Here is a 10,401-nt window from a genome sequence, read left to right on the forward strand (position 1 = left end):
GATATAAACCTAAATTCAAACTTGCTTAATTCGTGGGTAACTATTCTTGAATATATGGGTAACCCCCGAAATCTTGTTTGAAAGGTCCCGTATTCTGAGATACTAGGTCTTTATACTCAGTGATATCTGGGGTATTATCCCGGGACTTCTGCTGTATGGAAGTACTGACCTAGTCCCCGGATAATACTTTCTGCTTATGCTTGAAAAAGCGCAGCCCTCAGCATGCTGATGAAACAATAAAATTGATAGTCGTTGCTGTTGTAAAAAAGATCCTCTAAAGGGGACTCACCAAAAGTCGAGTCGTCATCTCTCTGCTGAACGGAAGTTCTGACCTGAGCTCTCACGATTTCGCATCTACCCCTTTACAGATATCAGCTGTGGTATACTCACCTGTAAGACTGAATATTTGGGATCTGGATACAGGAGTATATTCAAGTGGAGTGATACACAATTAAGTTTAAGTCTTTAAAACATTAATATCGTATCTCGAATCGATTGAAATCTGTGTGAAAATTTAGGTGGACCAATATACTGACAATCTAGGTAAATTGTTTAGAACTGAGAATGTTTAAAGCTTAACGGTGTTAGTGACATGTCTCATAAACTGATATGATCCTCTTACACGAACTCACAAAAATATTGTCTGTAAATATTTTCTTTACTGCATTTCAGGTTTCTTTATTTCAAAATCCAAAAAAGATTTTCAGTGTGTTTTAGCATAAATTTTTGAAAAAGTCAAAAAGATTTTCGACAATTGATGTTGAATAGCTGATTTTCAAAATTCCGAGTGCTAAACATGATGAGCAATATTTGAGGGGGAGTGTTTGTGTGAAATTAAATGTTTTCATATTCTAACCTTTCATGTGGTTTATCAGAATTTGGGTTTGGTTTGAGAGGGAGTCTGTGTTGGTGCACGGTTACATGTTAGTGTTGGTGCACATAAAATTGATAAAATTAGAAAATTTATTTCTGGGTTAAGAATGTGCAGGAAAGCCAAGTTTCGATCTTGGATCTGAAGATAGAGTCTCAGGTTTCAATATCTGAAGACCTCTGTTGGAGCCAGGTTGATCGATCCTGAAAGCCTGTGCAGAGTCAGACAAAGATCCTGAAGATGTTACTGAAGAACAAAGAAATGCCAGTAAATCGAGAGGGGGAGTCTGAAGATAGAGAGAAAGAAATGCCCAGAGACTAATCAAGACAAGAAATCTTAAAGACACAGCGTCAGTGCTCGATAGTCGACTCCATCAACATCTGAGGGGGAGTCTGTTGGTGCACTACATCTGTTGATTTCGTCTAGAATTGGATCTTACATTGTAATGTATAGATTAGGGCACGAAATACGAAAAAATGCGAGTGTGTATGATGTTTGTGACTTAGGTTCGCTTTTAGGGACAAATGATAGAGGTCCGCTTTTGTGACACTTGTGAGGTCCGCTTTTATGGACACTGGTCACAAAAGCGAACCAGACACCCTATATAAAGGTGTCTTATGAGCGAACCAGATGGTATTGAAGTTGATTTCCACGCCGAAGCTCTGCCGGTGTGACGTTTGAATTGTAAAAGCTGTCAAATCAATAAAACAAGCAGTTAGAGTGAAGTGTGTGCTATTTCTACCTTTGTTTCTTATTATTCCGCATCTGAAACACGGGAGATTACCTCTGAACGACTCGTATAGGTCGGCGTACGATCCTACAAAGGATAGCATTGGAAAGCTTGCTAAGTTGTACTTAAAAGAAATCGTGGCACGTCATGGAGTGCCTATCTCAATTATCTCAGACAGAGATAGACGCTTTGTCTCAAGAATCTGGCAATCCTTTCAGGAAGCCTTTGGATCTCAGCTAGATCTAAGCACGGCCTTCCATCCACAAACAGACGGCCAGAGTGAAGGACCATACAAACGCTAGAAGATATGCTTCGCGCATGTGTTATGGACCTAGGCGGCAGCTGGGATACTCATCTACCTTTAGTTGAGTTTTCCTACAATAACAGTTATCATACGAGCATAAAAGCCGCACCGTTCGAAGCTCTGTATGGCCGCAAGTGCCGCTCGCCTTTATGTTGGGCAGACGCTGGAGACAAACGTATGGTTGGTCCTGAACTTGTGCAAGAGACAACCGACAAGATCATGCAGATCCGAGAGCGCATTAAGGCGGCTCGAGATCGACAAAAGAGCTACGCTGATCGAAGACGAAAACCATTAGAATTCGAGGTGGGATACAAAGTTTTGTTGAAGGTCTCACCTTGGAAGGGCGTAGTAAGATTCGGAAAACGTGAAAAGCTGAATCCACGACACATCGGACCATTCAAGATCTTGGAAAGAATTGGTACCGTGGCATACAAATTGGAATTACCGGAAGAACTTAACAGAGTACATGATACGTTCCATGTATCCAACCTCAAGAAGAGTCCAACACAAGAAACAGTGATCATCCCGGCGGATGAAGTGCATATTGACGACACCCTCCGATTTACACATCGGACCATTCAAGATCTTGATGTGTGTCGGTGTGTATATATTTTAGATATATATTTTAGCCCCTTTTTACCCTTTTAGCCAAGTTTTAAATTTATAAAACACGATATTTACTAACACTAAACACACATGTGGGCAAGTGCACCCATCGTGGACGTAGTATAGTGTTGGTAAGATACCGAGGTCGTCCAAGGACACAAGAGCTTTTAGTACCGGTTTATCCTCAACGTCTAATCAAATCAAAAAGTGAGAAAAATGTTTTAAACTAAGAAAAATAAAAACTAACTAGATGCTGAAAAATAAAATAAAATAAAAACAGATAGACAAGATGAATCACTTGGATCCGACACGTGTGTTAGTATAACCTTTGATTATTTTCGCACTTTTGCACTTGTTTAAGAGATTATCTTAGTTATTGTAGTAGGCCCCTCTTTTGAAGGCGACGTTACCCTCAACCCAGTAGTTTGAGTCAGCAAGGATACAATCCTAAAGGGTCAGATTATTGGAAGATAATGAATTAAGTTATTAATGCAAATTGTGGTAGGCCCCGCTTTTGGCGGTGACGTTACCCTCGGCTAAGTAGTCTGAGTCAGCAGGGATACAGTCCAAAATAGCCGGGTTATAGTATTAATAGTAGTTAACTTATGAGGGGGTCAAAGAGTTTGGATCCCCGCCATCCAATACCTATGGGCATTGAAGGAGATCCTACTAAAATTGACCCAGGTCCCAAGCAGGACCTCTAAACGCTGAACAAGGGCAAGACCCTTACCAAACCGTTCCCTTAACCCCCGACCAGGTAGCCAACATACCTCCATATAGACCGTGGAGATATGAATGGTGAAAATCTTTTATTTTATATAGACAGTAAAATAATGCCAAGACACCACGGACAAACGATAAGGAAAGATCACCTTCAACATAAGTAACTAGTTATTAAAGTCATTAATACAAAACCAAATAAAAAGTGCAAAAGATTAAAAATAAAAAGTATTATACTAAACACTTGTCTTCACCAAGTGATGTAAGAGACTTAGGCAAACATGGCCTTGATTGTCAAGAACTCTTACGATCAATCTTGGATCCCGAGACGACTCACACACTCTACGATGGATAATGGATGATGGTGGTGGATGATGGTGTTATGGTGGTGGTGGGTGGTGGATGAAGTGTGAGAGAGGTGGTGTGCCAAGGGATGAGAGAGAATGAAACCAAGCTCCTCTATTTATAGGCTGAACAGAAGGCTGGACACGGCCCCGTGTCCGCTGGACACGGCCCCGTGCCCGTCTGACATTCTCTCTCTTCATTAATTGTAATTGCGAATTACAATTAATGCGCCTGCTGTACTTTCACCACGCCCCCGTGCCCGCTGGACACGGCCCCGTGGTGGGCAATGGAAGCTTCTACTGGTTTGTCTTTTCTGCTGCTTCCTGGGCACGCCCCCGTGTTCGCTGGACACGGGGCGTGTTCAGACTCTGTTTTCTCTTCTTTGCCTTGGGAGGTGCCGTTGAGGGTCCGGGCAGTCTACTTTTGTTCCTTTTCTTGTATTTATGCTAGAATTAGTTGTCTTTTTGCTTCTTTTGTGATTTTGAGCTCATTTAATCCTGAAAATGCAAAAGGAAGACAAAAACACTATTTTTCCAACATTAGTACTCAAAAAGGGTTAGTTTTGTGCCTTAATTGATGTGATTTATATGTTGCATTTTACACACATCAAATACCCCCACACTTGAACTTTTGCTTGTCCTCAAGCAAAACTCTTTAAATGTGGCTTACACTCCCAAATGGAATAGGTAGAAGAGAAGTTTTTAGCTTGTCCTAGAGTGTCGGGAATCCAAGGTCTTTATAAGTTTTATTTTTATTTATTTACAATCCTATTCGTTATGATTTATTTTGAACGTTTCATAAGATAAATTACTTATTTGGGCATAGCATGCCTTATTAAAATTCCATTTATATACAAGTTCACATACCTCACGGGGGATCACTCAACACTCGGCCGAAGGTGTATATTTTTAGTGAATCTCTCGAGAGCGGCATGGAACTTACGCCTTCCATAGGCTTGCCAAGCAATCAATCCTCCTCCTTTTTAACTTTTTACCTTTGTAAATATCAAGAGGACTTTTTGGGGTAAAGGGTTAGGCTTGGGTTAAAGGTGGGTGGTTGGTTAGTGGTTAGTAAAAAGGGCGAAAATCGTAAAAGCGTCGGTTTTCGTAAAATGCCTTGTCTTTAGCGACTTTTTATTTTGAAGTATTTCTCCAAACATGCTTTTATATAGCTTTTGTTTGTTTTTGACTTCATTCATTTTTTTTTAACATAAAAAGGCGAGTTTTACGAAAAACCGAGCTTTTTACTAAAATAAAGGGTGAAAAATAAAAAAGGTTTTTGGTGGGTGAAAAGGGTTTTTTGGGGTAATGAAATGAAAGGTTTAGGCTCAAAGGGGCTATCTAGGGGGATTTTGGGTAGGTGATAAAAAAAATTAAAAATAATGGTGTTGAAAGAAAAATGGTTAGTCCTAATGCCTCCATCATTTACTTACTTGGGTTTAAGTTGATAAGGACCGGGAATGTATCGTTGTGGCAAGTTCTAGATTTGTAAGAACCAAGCGGCTATTCACACAAGAAACGAAAAATGAGCATTTAATCTAAATATGTATATTTTTGTGCTCAATAAAGGCTCAAAACTCACTTTTGTGGGAATGGGTTTTTAATGTGATCAAGTATATATAATCGAATTTTTAACTAGACTTGTTATGCCGTTTCATAATTTTCTTATGTTGGTTCTTTGTTATCACGACGCTATCGGTTGTAAACTTGTAAAAATATAACTTTTTTAGAACTTGTTATTCCCAACTTAAACTAAGACAAGTAAATGAAAAAAAATGAAAAACTTTTTGAAAAAATTTGGGGTGTTTAGCGGTTCCAATAGAGTTTTGTGTAAGGCTTGTGTTTAGGATTTGCAAAATTTCAAGGTTTTAGCATCCCCCCCACACTTAAATTACACATTGTCCTCAATGTGTCCAAAAATAATGTTTTTGGTTGATTAGAATGTGTAAAAGTGGGTTAAAAAGCAAAGATTTATGTTACTGGCATCCTGGACACGGCCCCGTGTTGACCGGGCACGGACCCGTGGTCAAGTGCCAGTAACAAAAATTAGAGAATTGAAACAGAAGCCTGGACACGGGGGCGTGTCCGCTGAACACGGCCCGTGTCCAGTTACCTGAACTGGGTGATTTTCTGTAGGTGGCTCAGCACGGGGCCGTGTTGGTTGGGCACGGCCCGTGTTGAGCCTTCTGTGATGGAGATTTTTTGTCGGGTTGCTCTGTTCTTCGTGCATGGTTCCATTTTTCTCGTTCCCTTTTTCATCCATTACCACCATGAGTGTGTTTTATTCTGCAAAAACTAAAAGATTAAACTAAACTAAGGATAGTTCCGCGGAATGCCTCCGTGGTGCGCCACGTTTATAAGGGTCCTTGGCTAGACCCGATTTGAGGTTATATATCTTCTGAGTGGGATGCCTTGCTTCCCATGTTACACCGTCGGAGAGCAGCATCCAAGCTTGAATCAATAACCTTCATGTAGTTTACTGGGTCGTCGTCCTCTATTCTTTTCCCAACTCCGAACTTCACTTCATCATCCCCATACCTCAAAGTGAGTGTCCCGTCATTCATGTCTACCACCGCTTGTGCTGTGGCAAGGAAGGGTCTCCCTAGTATAAGGGGGACCTCGGTGTCTTCCTCCATATCGAGTATGACAAAGTCAACTGGATAAACGAATCTGCTTACCCTTACCAAGACATTCTCGATGACACCTTGTGGGAACTTGACGGATCGATCAGCGAGTTGTATGCTTATTTTTGTAGGGCTCGTGGTTCCCAAGCCAAGCCTTTTGAACATTGATGAGGGCATGAGGTTAATGCTAGCCCCTAGGTCGGCCAAGGCATTGCGAACGGGCGATTCCCCTATTGAGCATGGAATCGTGAAACTTCCGGGATCGATTTTCTTTTGGGGTAGTTTATTGAGTACGAGGGCAGAGCATTCTTCGCCTAAATTAACTAATTGCAAATTTTCAATTTTCTTTTTATGTGTAAGGAAGTCCCTCATAAATTTAGAGTATTTGGGCATTTGGGTTAGGACTTCGATAAAAGGAATATTGACATGCAATTGTTTTAACAGACTTTCGAATTTTGCAAATTGCTCATTGGTCTTTTGACGAATTAACCTACCGGGGTACGGAACTCGAGGAGCCTTGGTCGGCTCTGGTGATGGAGGAGAGTTCTTTTCCTGCAGAGGTGTTGGCATTGTTTCTTCCGTAGGTGGCGGTACTTCTGCAGGCCCTACGGTGCGGTTTCGTAGTGTGATGAGGTGAACTTGCGCCTTTGGGTTTGTTTCGGTATTGCTAGGTAATGCGCCTTGCGGTCTCTCGGAAAAATTTTGAGCTATTTGATTTATTTGTTTTTCTATGTTTTGAATGCTAGCTTGTTGATTCCTAAAATTAGATTCTAATTGTAGAAATCTTTCCAAGTTTTTCTTATCAGTGTCAGAGACGAGGCGAGATATAGTATCTTCGAGCCTTTCTCGTCCACCTTGTTGTTGAGTGAAATTTTGTGACTCATTTCTTGATTACTGAAAGTTTGTTCGTTGGGTTTGTTGGTTACTACTATTGCCGGGTTCCCTCCAACCAAGGTTTGGGTGGTTTCGCCATCCTTGGTTGTAAGTTCCCGTTGGGGGACCCGACGGCCTAGGTCTATTATCAATGTAGTTTACCATTTCTTGTTGATCGTCCGTTTCTTTCATGCAACTCCAATTTTCATGTGACCCACCGCACCCTTCGCAAGCCATAACCGAGACTGTTTTTGTCATTTCTAATTTTTTTATTTTTTGAAGAAAGGGCCTCGATTTGGGCTTGTAAAGAAGTGCTTTCATCGACCTTATGGGCGCCCGGGGCGATAGACTTATTTCCCCGGGGGGTGTGCCATTGAAAATTGGTTTGAGCAATTTCCTCAATCTGATTATATATTTCGTGTGGGCGTCGATTACCTAAAAGTCCCCCGGAGCTAGAATCAAGTGTCTGCCTAGTGTGTGGCAACAATCCATTGTAGAAAGTGGATACTTGTTGCCATATTGCGAGGCCGTGATGGGGACACTTGCGTAATAGCTCCTTGAATCTTTCCCAAGTTTCATATAAGGATTCCCCATCCTCTTGTGAGTATGTATTAATTTCAGTCATTAATTTAGCAGTTTTAGCGGGAGGGAAATACTTATATAGAAATTTTTGGGCTAGTTCATCCCAGGTGTTTACCGACCCAGCTGGGAGGGCGTTGAGCCAAGCTTTCGCTCAGTCTTTTAGTGAGAATGGAAACATACGGAGGCGGATGGCGTCGTTTGATGCTCCATTGATCCGAAAGGTATCACATATTTCTAAGAAATTAGTTATATGTAGATGGGGATCCTCGTCCGCAAGCCCGTGGAAGGGTGCGGAGTTTTGGAGCATTTGTATCAAATGCGGTCGAAGTTCGAAGTTATTGGCTTCGACATTAGGAGCATTAATAGCGGCGCCTAGATTACCTACGGTGGGCCGTAGATAATCCATAAGGGTACGTTGGTCCGCCATTGGAGGTGGATCACCCGAAACCTTCTCTTGGTTTTTGGCTTTTAACCTTTTTCTGAGAAAGCGTTCGGGTTCTTCTAACGGTTCTTTTATGTCTTTATTGGAACTGGAGCTCATACACTACGTGAGGTTGGCGTCGGGTTCCAAGTCCTGCAATAAAAACAGAAAAGAATGTTGGTCAGAAGGTTCACCACGGCCCCGTGTTGAGCGAACACGGCCCCGTGGTCGGAATTGCAGTGGTTGTTTTCCAGATCCCCGTTACTGGAAGTTGGACACGGCCCCGTGTTGCACCGGCACGGCCCCGTGGTCAGCCTTCTGTAACTTGAAAAACAAAAACTGCCAGTAACGATGCTGAGCACGGCCCGTGTCCGACCAGGCACGGCCCCGTGCCGAGCTCTGCAGAAGCTGAAAATCTAAGAAAAAATCCTAAAAAATTAAAGAAAAATAAAAATATGATTAGGCCGTTGATTCCTAACTTTCTTAAAATCCTTGTGTCCCCGGCAACGGCGCCAAAAACTTGATGTGTGTCGGTGTGTATATATTTTAGATATATATTTTAGCCCCTTTTTACACTTTTAGCCAAGTTTTAAATTTATAAAACACGATATTTACTAACACTAAACACACATGTGGGCAAGTGCACCCATCGTGGACGTAGTATAGTGTTGGTAAGATACCGAGGTCGTCCAAGAACACAAGAGCTTTTAGTACCGGTTTATCCTCAACGTCTAATTAAATCAAAAAGTGAGAAAAATGTTTTAAACTAAGAAAAATAAAAACTAACTAGATGCTGAAAAATAAAATAAAATAAAAACAGATAGACAAGATGAATCACTTGGATCCGACACGTGTGTTAGTATAACCTTTGATTATTTTCGCACTTTTGCACTTGTTTAAGAGATTATCTTAGTTATTGTAGTAGGCCCCTCTTTTGAAGGCGACGTTACCCTCAACCCAGTAGTTTGAGTCAGCAAGGATACAATCCTAAAGGGTCGGATTATTGGAAGATAATGAATTAAGTTATTAATGCAAATTGTGGTAGGCCCCGCTTTTGGCGGTGACGTTACCCTCGGCTAAGTAGTCTGAGTCAGCAGGGATACAGTCCTAAATAGCCGGGTTATAGTATTAATAGTAGTTAACTTATGAGGGGGTCAAAGAGTTTGGATCCCCGCCATCCAATACCTATGGGCATTGAAGGAGATCCTACTAAAATTGACCCAGGTCCCAAGCAGGACCTCTAAACGCTGAACAAGGGCAAGACCCTTACCAAACCGTTCCCTTAACCCCCGACCAGGTAGCCAACATACCTCCATATAGACCGTGGAGATATGAATGGTGAAAATCTTTTATTTTATATAGACAGTAAAATAATGCCAAGACACCACAGACAAACGATAAGGAAAGATCACCTTCAACATAAGTAACTAGTTATTAAAGTCATTAATACAAAACCAAATAAAAAGTGCAAAAGATTAAAAATAAAAAGTATTATACTAAACACTTGTCTTCACCAAGTGATGTAAGAGACTTAGGCAAACATGGCCTTGATTGTCAAGAACTCTTACGATCAATCTTGGATCCCGAGACGACTCACACACTCTACGATGGATAATGGATGATGGTGGTGGATGATGGTGTTATGGTGGTGGTGGGTGGTGGATGAAGTGTGAGAGAGGTGGTGTGCCAAGGGATGAGAGAGAATGAAACCAAGCTCCTCTATTTATAGGCTGAACAGAAGGCTGGACACGGCCCCGTGTCCGCTGGACACGGCCCCGTGCCCGTCTGACATTCTCTCTCTTCATTAATTGTAATTGCGAATTACAATTAATGCGCCTGCTCTACTTTCACCACGCCCCCGTGCCCGCTGGACACGGCCCCATGGTGGGCAATGGAAGCTTCTACTGGTTTGTCTTTTCTGCTGCTTCCTGGGCACGCCCCCGTGTTCGCTGGACACGGGGCGTGTTCAGACTCTGTTTTCTCTTCTTTGCCTTGGGAGGTGCCGTTGAGGGTCCGGGCAGTCTACTTTTGTTCCTTTTCTTGTATTTATGCTAGAATTAGTTGTCTTTTTGCTTCTTTTGTGATTTTGAGCTCATTTAATCCTGAAAATGCAAAAGGAAGACAAAAACACTATTTTTCCAACATTAGTACTCAAAAAGGGTTAGTTTTGTGCCTTAATTGATGTGATTTATATGTTGCATTTTACACACATCATTATGCATGTACTTCTTGAGACATTAGGACCATTGGATATTAGGGACTTGTGGTTATAAGTAGAACACTAGAGCTTCATCTTCACAAACACCACAACTCTCACTCTCTTCCT

At 41.6% G+C, this 10,401-nt stretch overlaps 1 non-coding gene across 1 annotated transcript; it reads left to right on the forward strand.

The window, feature by feature from the left end:
- The first annotated feature begins 7,596 nt into the window (after positions 1 to 7,596).
- LOC118492685 lies at positions 7,597 to 7,703 on the forward strand. The gene has a single exon (XR_004894687.1). It is a non-coding gene; the product is annotated as a small nucleolar RNA R71 (small nucleolar RNA).
- The last annotated feature ends 2,698 nt before the right edge of the window (positions 7,704 to 10,401 follow it).

Source organism: Helianthus annuus, chromosome 5 (assembly GCF_002127325.2).
Source record: "Helianthus annuus cultivar XRQ/B chromosome 5, HanXRQr2.0-SUNRISE, whole genome shotgun sequence".
Taxonomy (NCBI): Eukaryota; Viridiplantae; Streptophyta; class Magnoliopsida; order Asterales; family Asteraceae; genus Helianthus; species Helianthus annuus.